Genomic DNA, 10,754 nt, shown 5'->3' with positions numbered 1-10,754 from the left:
TTCAGAGCTGCAGTGAAACCAGGAACCACGTGGAGAAGGCACCCACACTGAAAGTGCCTGGAGGGAACACTGGGGCTTCTTCTCAGTGTCTCTGACATAGGGTTTCACTGTCCCGGGAAAGTCTCTGCTAACACCGTGCAGAGCGCTGTGCCCAATATACAGAAACGTCTTGCGGTATCTCCTACAGGGAAAGTGCCAGGAGGGAATTGCGGAGCTTGTTCTCAGTGTCTCTGCGAATTGCTCTGATTATCTGTGTGACCTCTTTGCTAAGACTCTCCAGAGAGCCGTCCTCAAAACAAACACACATCTTGACATATCTCCCACATTGATCGCAGTGTCTCCAGAAACGGCATTCAAGGAGCCAGGACCTTTTCTCCCTACACTGTCCATTGAGTTGTCCTCAAAACCAATATACATCCTGCTATATCTCCCACATGGAAAGTGCCAGGAGGGAGAAGTGGGGATTATGTTTAGACTTTCTCGGAACTGCTTCAAATCAACTAGATATCTTTGTGCTGTAAATCTCCCAACAGCCAAACGCAAAAGCAGCAAACATCTCGCTGTATGTCCCACATCCAAAGTGCCAAGAGAGAGCTTGCTCTCCCTGTCTTTGAGTACTGTTTTCACTGTCCCAGTTACCTCTTTGCTAACATTCTCTTCAGAGCTGCAGTGAAACCAGGAACCACGTGGAGAAGGCACCCACACTGAAAGTGCCTGGAGGGAACATTGGGGCTTCTTCTCAGTGTCTCTGACATAGGGTTTCACTGTCCCGGGAAAGTCTCTGCTAACACGCTGCAGAGCGCTGTGCCCAATATACAGAAACGTCTTGCGGTATCTCCTACAGGGAAAGTGCCAGGAGGGAATTGCGGAGCTTGTTCTCAGTGTCTCTGAGAATTGCTCTGATTATCTGTGTGACCTCTTTGCTAAGACTCTCCAGAGAGCCGTCCTCAAAACCAACACACATCTTGACATATCTCCCACATTGATCGCAGTGTCTCCAGAAACGGCATTCAAGGAGCCAGGACCTTTTCTCCCTACACTGTCCATTGAGTTGTCCTCAAAACCAATATACCTCCTGCTATATCTCCCACATGGAAAGTGCCAGGAGGGAGAAGTGGGGATTATGTTTAGACTTTCTCGGAACTGCTTCAAATCAACTAGATATCTTTGTGCTGTAAATCTCCCAACAGCCAAACGCAAAAGCAGCAAACATCTCGCTGTATGTCCCACATCCAAAGTGCCAAGAGAGAGCTTGCTCTCCCTGTCTTTGAGTACTGTTTTCACTGTCCCGGTTACCTCTTTGCTAACATTCTCTTCAGAGCTGCAGTGAAACCAGGAACCACGTGGAGAAGGCACCCACACTGAAAGTGCCTGGAGGGAACATTGGGGCTTCTTCTCAGTGTCTCTGACATAGGGTTTCACTGTCCCGGGAAAGTCTCTGCTAACACCGTGCAGAGCGCTGTGCCCAATATACAGAAACGTCTTGCGGTATCTCCTACAGGGAAAGAGCCAGGAGGGAATTGCGGAGCTTGTTCTCAGTGTCTCTGAGAATTGCTCTGATTATCTGTGTGACCTCTTTGCTAAGACTCTCCAGAGAGCCGTCCTCAAAACAAACACACATCTTGACATATCTCCCACATTGATCGCAGTGTCTCCAGAAACGGCATTCAAGGAGCCAGGACCTTTTCTCCCTACATTGTCCATTGAGTTGTCCTCAAAACCAATATACATCCTGCTATATCTCCCACATGGAAAGTGCCAGGAGGGAGAAGTGGGGATTATGTTTAGACTTTCTCGGAACTGCTTCAAATCAACTAGATATCTTTGTGCTGTAAATCTCCCAACAGCCAAACGCAAAAGCAGCAAACATCTCGCTGTATGTCCCACATCCAAAGTGCCAAGAGAGAGCTTGCTCTCCCTGTCTTTGAGTACTGTTTTCACTGTCCCGGTTACCTCTTTGCTAACATTCTCTTCAGAGCTGCAGTGAAACCAGGAACCACGTGGAGAAGGCACCCACACTGAAAGTGCCTGGAGGGAACATTGGGGCTTCTTCTCAGTGTCTCTGACATAGGGTTTCACTGTCCCGGGAAAGTCTCTGCTAACACCGTGCAGAGCGCTGTGCCCAATATACAGAAACGTCTTGCGGTATCTCCTACAGGGAAAGTGCCAGGAGGGAATTGCGGAGCTTGTTCTCAGTGTCTCTGCGAATTGCTCTGATTATCTGTGTGACCTCTTTGCTAAGACTCTCCAGAGAGCCGTCCTCAAAACAAACACACATCTTGACATATCTCCCACATTGATCGCAGTGTCTCCAGAAACGGCATTCAAGGAGCCAGGACCTTTTCTCCCTACACTGTCCATTGAGTTGTCCTCAAAACCAATATACATCCTGCTATATCTCCCACATGGAAAGTGCCAGGAGGGAGAAGTGGGGATTATGTTTAGACTTTCTCGGAACTGCTTCAAATCAACTAGATATCTTTGTGCTGTAAATCTCCCAACAGCCAAACGCAAAAGCAGCAAACATCTCGCTGTATGTCCCACATCCAAAGTGCCAAGAGAGAGCTTGCTCTCCCTGTCTTTGAGTACTGTTTTCACTGTCCCAGTTACCTCTTTGCTAACATTCTCTTCAGAGCTGCAGTGAAACCAGGAACCACGTGGAGAAGGCACCCACACTGAAAGTGCCTGGAGGGAACATTGGGGCTTCTTCTCAGTGTCTCTGACATAGGGTTTCACTGTCCCGGGAAAGTCTCTGCTAACACGCTGCAGAGCGCTGTGCCCAATATACAGAAACGTCTTGCGGTATCTCCTACAGGGAAAGTGCCAGGAGGGAATTGCGGAGCTTGTTCTCAGTGTCTCTGAGAATTGCTCTGATTATCTGTGTGACCTCTTTGCTAAGACTCTCCAGAGAGCCGTCCTCAAAACCAACACACATCTTGACATATCTCCCACATTGATCGCAGTGTCTCCAGAAACGGCATTCAAGGAGCCAGGACCTTTTCTCCCTACACTGTCCATTGAGTTGTCCTCAAAACCAATATACCTCCTGCTATATCTCCCACATGGAAAGTGCCAGGAGGGAGAAGTGGGGATTATGTTTAGACTTTCTCGGAACTGCTTCAAATCAACTAGATATCTTTGTGCTGTAAATCTCCCAACAGCCAAACGCAAAAGCAGCAAACATCTCGCTGTATGTCCCACATCCAAAGTGCCAAGAGAGAGCTTGCTCTCCCTGTCTTTGAGTACTGTTTTCACTGTCCCGGTTACCTCTTTGCTAACATTCTCTTCAGAGCTGCAGTGAAACCAGGAACCACGTGGAGAAGGCACCCACACTGAAAGTGCCTGGAGGGAACATTGGGGCTTCTTCTCAGTGTCTCTGACATAGGGTTTCACTGTCCCGGGAAAGTCTCTGCTAACACCGTGCAGAGCGCTGTGCCCAATATACAGAAACGTCTTGCGGTATCTCCTACAGGGAAAGAGCCAGGAGGGAATTGCGGAGCTTGTTCTCAGTGTCTCTGAGAATTGCTCTGATTATCTGTGTGACCTCTTTGCTAAGACTCTCCAGAGAGCCGTCCTCAAAACAAACACACATCTTGACATATCTCCCACATTGATCGCAGTGTCTCCAGAAACGGCATTCAAGGAGCCAGGACCTTTTCTCCCTACATTGTCCATTGAGTTGTCCTCAAAACCAATATACATCCTGCTATATCTCCCACATGGAAAGTGCCAGGAGGGAGAAGTGGGGATTATGTTTAGACTTTCTCGGAACTGCTTCAAATCAACTAGATATCTTTGTGCTGTAAATCTCCCAACAGCCAAACGCAAAAGCAGCAAACATCTCGCTGTATGTCCCACATCCAAAGTGCCAAGAGAGAGCTTGCTCTCCCTGTCTTTGAGTACTGTTTTCACTGTCCCGGTTACCTCTTTGCTAACATTCTCTTCAGAGCTGCAGTGAAACCAGGAACCACGTGGAGAAGGCACCCACACTGAAAGTGCCTGGAGGGAACATTGGGGCTTCTTCTCAGTGTCTCTGACATAGGGTTTCACTGTCCCGGGAAAGTCTCTGCTAACACGCTGCAGAGCGCTGTGCCCAATATACAGAAACGTCTTGCGGTATCTCCTACAGGGAAAGTGCCAGGAGGGAATTGCGGAGCTTGTTCTCAGTGTCTCTGAGAATTGCTCTGATTATCTGTGTGACCTCTTTGCTAAGACTCTCCAGAGAGCCGTCCTCAAAACCAACACACATCTTGACATATCTCCCACATTGATCGCAGTGTCTCCAGAAACGGCATTCAAGGAGCCAGGACCTTTTCTCCCTACACTGTCCATTGAGTTGTCCTCAAAACCAATATACATCCTGCTATATCTCCCACATGGAAAGTGCCAGGAGGGAGAAGTGGGGATTATGTTTAGACTTTCTCGGAACTGCTTCAAATCAACTAGATATCTTTGTGCTGTAAATCTCCCAACAGCCAAACGCAAAAGCAGCAAACATCTCGCTGTATGTCCCACATCCAAAGTGCCAAGAGAGAGCTTGCTCTCCCTGTCTTTGAGTACTGTTTTCACTGTCCCGGTTACCTCTTTGCTAACATTCTCTTCAGAGCTGCAGTGAAACCAGGAACCACGTGGAGAAAGCACCCACACTGAAAGTGCCTGGAGGGAACATTGGGGCTTCTTCTCAGTGTCTCTGACATAGGGTTTCACTGTCCCGGGAAAGTCTCTGCTAACACGCTGCAGAGCGCTGTGCCCAATATACAGAAACGTCTTGCGGTATCTCCTACAGGGAAAGTGCCAGGAGGGAATTGCGGAGCTTGTTCTCAGTGTCTCTGAGAATTGCTCTGATTATCTGTGTGACCTCTTTGCTAAGACTCTCCAGAGAGCCGTCCTCAAAACCAACACACATCTTGACATATCTCCCACATTGATCGCAGTGTCTCCAGAAACGGCATTCAAGGAGCCAGGACCTTTTCTCCCTACACTGTCCATTGAGTTGTCCTCAAAACCAATATACCTCCTGCTATATCTCCCACATGGAAAGTGCCAGGAGGGAGAAGTGGGGATTATGTTTAGACTTTCTCGGAACTGCTTCAAATCAACTAGATATCTTTGTGCTGTAAATCTCCCAACAGCCAAACGCAAAAGCAGCAAACATCTCGCTGTATGTCCCACATCCAAAGTGCCAAGAGAGAGCTTGCTCTCCCTGTCTTTGAGTACTGTTTTCACTGTCCCGGTTACCTCTTTGCTAACATTCTCTTCAGAGCTGCAGTGAAACCAGGAACCACGTGGAGAAGGCACCCACACTGAAAGTGCCTGGAGGGAACATTGGGGCTTCTTCTCAGTGTCTCTGACATAGGGTTTCACTGTCCCGGGAAAGTCTCTGCTAACACCCTGCAGAGCGCTGTGCCCAATATACAGAAACGTCTTGCGGTATCTCCTACAGGGAAAGTGCCAGGAGGGAATTGCGGAGCTTGTTCTCAGTGTCTCTGAGAATTGCTCTGATTATCTGTGTGACCTCTTTGCTAAGACTCTCCAGAGAGCCGTCCTCAAAACAAACACACATCTTGACATATCTCCCACATTGATCGCAGTGTCTCCAGAAACGGCATTCAAGGAGCCAGGACCTTTTCTCCCTACACTGTCCATTGAGTTGTCCTCAAAACCAATATACATCCTGCTATATCTCCCACATGGAAAGTGCCAGGAGGGAGAAGTGGGGATTATGTTTAGACTTTCTCGGAACTGCTTCAAATCAACTAGATACCTTTGTGCTGTAAATCTCCCAACAGCCAAACGCAAAAGCAGCAAACATCTCGCTGTATGTCCCACATCCAAAGTGCCAAGAGAGAGCTTGCTCTCCCTGTCTTTGAGTACTGTTTTCACTGTCCCGGTTACCTCTTTGCTAACATTCTCTTCAGAGCTGCAGTGAAACCAGGAACCACGTGGAGAAGGCACCCACACTGAAAGTGCCTGGAGGGAACATTGGGGCTTCTTCTCAGTGTCTCTGACATAGGGTTTCACTGTCCCGGGAAAGTCTCTGCTAACACCGTGCAGAGCGCTGTGCCCAATATACAGAAACGTCTTGCGGTATCTCCTACAGGGAAAGTGCCAGGAGGGAATTGCGGAGCTTGTTCTCAGTGTCTCTGCGAATTGCTCTGATTATCTGTGTGACCTCTTTGCTAAGACTCTCCAGAGAGCCGTCCTCAAAACAAACACACATCTTGACATATCTCCCACATTGATCGCAGTGTCTCCAGAAACGGCATTCAAGGAGCCAGGACCTTTTCTCCCTACACTGTCCATTGAGTTGTCCTCAAAACCAATATACATCCTGCTATATCTCCCACATGGAAAGTGCCAGGAGGGAGAAGTGGGGATTATGTTTAGACTTTCTCGGAACTGCTTCAAATCAACTAGATATCTTTGTGCTGTAAATCTCCCAACAGCCAAACGCAAAAGCAGCAAACATCTCGCTGTATGTCCCACATCCAAAGTGCCAAGAGAGAGCTTGCTCTCCCTGTCTTTGAGTACTGTTTTCACTGTCCCAGTTACCTCTTTGCTAACATTCTCTTCAGAGCTGCAGTGAAACCAGGAACCACGTGGAGAAAGCACCCACACTGAAAGTGCCTGGAGGGAACATTGGGGCTTCTTCTCAGTGTCTCTGACATAGGGTTTCACTGTCCCGGGAAAGTCTCTGCTAACACGCTGCAGAGCGCTGTGCCCAATATACAGAAACGTCTTGCGGTATCTCCTACAGGGAAAGTGCCAGGAGGGAATTGCGGAGCTTGTTCTCAGTGTCTCTGAGAATTGCTCTGATTATCTGTGTGACCTCTTTGCTAAGACTCTCCAGAGAGCCGTCCTCAAAACCAACACACATCTTGACATATCTCCCACATTGATCGCAGTGTCTCCAGAAACGGCATTCAAGGAGCCAGGACCTTTTCTCCCTACACTGTCCATTGAGTTGTCCTCAAAACCAATATACATCCTGCTATATCTCCCACATGGAAAGTGCCAGGAGGGAGAAGTGGGAATTATGTTTAGACTTTCTCGGAACTGCTTCAAATCAACTAGATATCTTTGTGCTGTAAATCTCCCAACAGCCAAACGCAAAAGCAGCAAACATCTCGCTGTATGTCCCACATCCAAAGTGCCAAGAGAGAGCTTGCTCTCCCTGTCTTTGAGTACTGTTTTCACTGTCCCGGTTACCTCTTTGCTAACATTCTCTTCAGAGCTGCAGTGAAACCAGGAACCACGTGGAGAAGGCACCCACACTGAAAGTGCCTGGAGGGAACATTGGGGCTTCTTCTCAGTGTCTCTGACATAGGGTTTCACTGTCCCGGGAAAGTCTCTGCTAACACGCTGCAGAGCGCTGTGCCCAATATACAGAAACGTCTTGCGGTATCTCCTACAGGGAAAGTGCCAGGAGGGAATTGCGGAGCTTGTTCTCAGTGTCTCTGAGAATTGCTCTGATTATCTGTGTGACCTCTTTGCTAAGACTCTCCAGAGAGCCGTCCTCAAAACAAACACACATCTTGACATATCTCCCACATTGATCGCAGTGTCTCCAGAAACGGCATTCAAGGAGCCAGGACCTTTTCTCCCTACACTGTCCATTGAGTTGTCCTCAAAACCAATATACATCCTGCTATATCTCCCACATGGAAAGTGCCAGGAGGGAGAAGTGGGGATTATGTTTAGACTTTCTCGGAACTGCTTCAAATCAACTAGATATCTTTGTGCTGTAAATCTCCCAACAGCCAAACGCAAAAGCAGCAAACATCTCGCTGTATGTCCCACATCCAAAGTGCCAAGAGAGAGCTTGCTCTCCCTGTCTTTGAGTACTGTTTTCACTGTCCCGGTTACCTCTTTGCTAACATTCTCTTCAGAGCTGCAGTGAAACCAGGAACCACGTGGAGAAGGCACCCACACTGAAAGTGCCTGGAGGGAACATTGGGGCTTCTTCTCAGTGTCTCTGACATAGGGTTTCACTGTGCCGGGAAAGTCTCTGCTAACACCGTGCAGAGCGCTGTGCCCAATATACAGAAACGTCTTGCGGTATCTCCTACAGGGAAAGAGCCAGGAGGGAATTGCGGAGCTTGTTCTCAGTGTCTCTGAGAATTGCTCTGATTATCTGTGTGACCTCTTTGCTAAGACTCTCCAGAGAGCCGTCCTCAAAACAAACACACATCTTGACATATCTCCCACATTGATCGCAGTGTCTCCAGAAACGGCATTCAAGGAGCCAGGACCTTTTCTCCCTACATTGTCCATTGAGTTGTCCTCAAAACCAATATACATCCTGCTATATCTCCCACATGGAAAGTGCCAGGAGGGAGAAGTGGGGATTATGTTTAGACTTTCTCGGAACTGCTTCAAATCAACTAGATATCTTTGTGCTGTAAATCTCCCAACAGCCAAACGCAAAAGCAGCAAACATCTCGCTGTATGTCCCACATCCAAAGTGCCAAGAGAGAGCTTGCTCTCCCTGTCTTTGAGTACTGTTTTCACTGTCCCGGTTACCTCTTTGCTAACATTCTCTTCAGAGCTGCAGTGAAACCAGGAACCACGTGGAGAAGGCAGCCACACTGAAAGTGCCTGGAGGGAACATTGGGGCTTCTTCTCAGTGTCTCTGACATAGGGTTTCACTGTCCCGGGAAAGTCTCTGCTAACACCCTGCAGAGCGCTGTGCCCAATATACAGAAACGTCTTGCGGTATCTCCTACAGGGAAAGTGCCAGGAGGGAATTGCGGAGCTTGTTCTCAGTGTCTCTGAGAATTGCTCTGATTATCTGTGTGACCTCTTTGCTAAGACTCTCCAGAGAGCCGTCCTCAAAACAAACACACATCTTGACATATCTCCCACATTGATCGCAGTGTCTCCAGAAACGGCATTCAAGGAGCCAGGACCTTTTCTCCCTACACTGTCCATTGAGTTGTCCTCAAAACCAATATACATCCTGCTATATCTCCCACATGGAAAGTGCCAGGAGGGAGAAGTGGGGATTATGTTTAGACTTTCTCGGAACTGCTTCAAATCAACTAGATATCTTTGTGCTGTAAATCTCCCAACAGCCAAACGCAAAAGCAGCAAACATCTCGCTGTATGTCCCACATCCAAAGTGCCAAGAGAGAGCTTGCTCTCCCTGTCTTTGAGTACTGTTTTCACTGTCCCGGTTACCTCTTTGCTAACATTCTCTTCAGAGCTGCAGTGAAACCAGGAACCACGTGGAGAAGGCACCCACACTGAAAGTGCCTGGAGGGAACATTGGGGCTTCTTCTCAGTGTCTCTGACATAGGGTTTCACTGTGCCGGGAAAGTCTCTGCTAACACCGTGCAGAGCGCTGTGCCCAATATACAGAAACGTCTTGCGGTATCTCCTACAGGGAAAGTGCCAGGAGGGAATTGCGGAGCTTGTTCTCAGTGTCTCTGAGAATTGCTCTGATTATCTGTGTGACCTCTTTGCTAAGACTCTCCAGAGAGCCGTCCTCAAAACCAACACACATCTTGACATATCTCCCACTTTGATCGCAGTGTCTCCAGAAACGGCATTCAAGGAGCCAGGACCTTTTCTCCCTACACTGTCCATTGAGTTGTCCTCAAAACCAATATACATCCTGCTATATCTCCCACATGGAAAGTGCCAGGAGGGAGAAGTGGGGATTATGTTTAGACTTTCTCGGAACTGCTTCAAATCAACTAGATATCTTTGTGCTGTAAATCTCCCAACAGCCAAACGCAAAAGCAGCAAACATCTCGCTGTATGTCCCACATCCAAAGTGCCAAGAGAGAGCTTGCTCTCCCTGTCTTTGAGTACTGTTTTCACTGTCCCGGTTACCTCTTTGCTAACATTCTCTTCAGAGCTGCAGTGAAACCAGGAACCACGTGGAGAAGGCACCCACACTGAAAGTGCCTGGAGGGAACATTGGGGCTTCTTCTCAGTGTCTCTGACATAGGGTTTCACTGTCCCGGGAAAGTCTCTGCTAACACCGTGCAGAGCGCTGTGCCCAATATACAGAAACGTCTTGCGGTATCTCCTACAGGGAAAGTGCCAGGAGGGAATTGCGGAGCTTGTTCTCAGTGTCTCTGCGAATTGCTCTGATTATCTGTGTGACCTCTTTGCTAAGACTCTCCAGAGAGCCGTCCTCAAAACAAACACACATCTTGACATATCTCCCACATTGATCGCAGTGTCTCCAGAAACGGCATTCAAGGAGCCAGGACCTTTTCTCCCTACACTGTCCATTGAGTTGTCCTCAAAACCAATATACCTCCTGCTATATCTCCCACATGGAAAGTGCCAGGAGGGAGAAGTGGGGATTATGTTTAGACTTTCTCGGAACTGCTTCAAATCAACTAGATATCTTTGTGCTGTAAATCTCCCAACAGCCAAACGCAAAAGCAGCAAACATCTCGCTGTATGTCCCACATCCAAAGTGCCAAGAGAGAGCTTGCTCTCCCTGTCTTTGAGTACTGTTTTCACTGTCCCGGTTACCTCTTTGCTAACATTCTCTTCAGAGCTGCAGTGAAACCAGGAACCACGTGGAGAAGGCACCCACACTGAAAGTGCCTGGAGGGAACATTGGGGCTTCTTCTCAGTGTCTCTGACATAGGGTTTCACTGTCCCGGGAAAGTCTCTGCTAACACCCTGCAGAGCGCTGTGCCCAATATACAGAAACGTCTTGCGGTATCTCCTACAGGGAAAGTGCCAGGAGGGAATTGCGGAGCTTGTTCTCAGTGTCTCTGAGAATTGCT

This window comes from Larus michahellis, unplaced genomic scaffold (assembly GCF_964199755.1).
Source record: "Larus michahellis unplaced genomic scaffold, bLarMic1.1 SCAFFOLD_101, whole genome shotgun sequence".
Taxonomy (NCBI): Eukaryota; Metazoa; Chordata; class Aves; order Charadriiformes; family Laridae; genus Larus; species Larus michahellis.
This window is presented reverse-complemented; position numbering follows the sequence as displayed.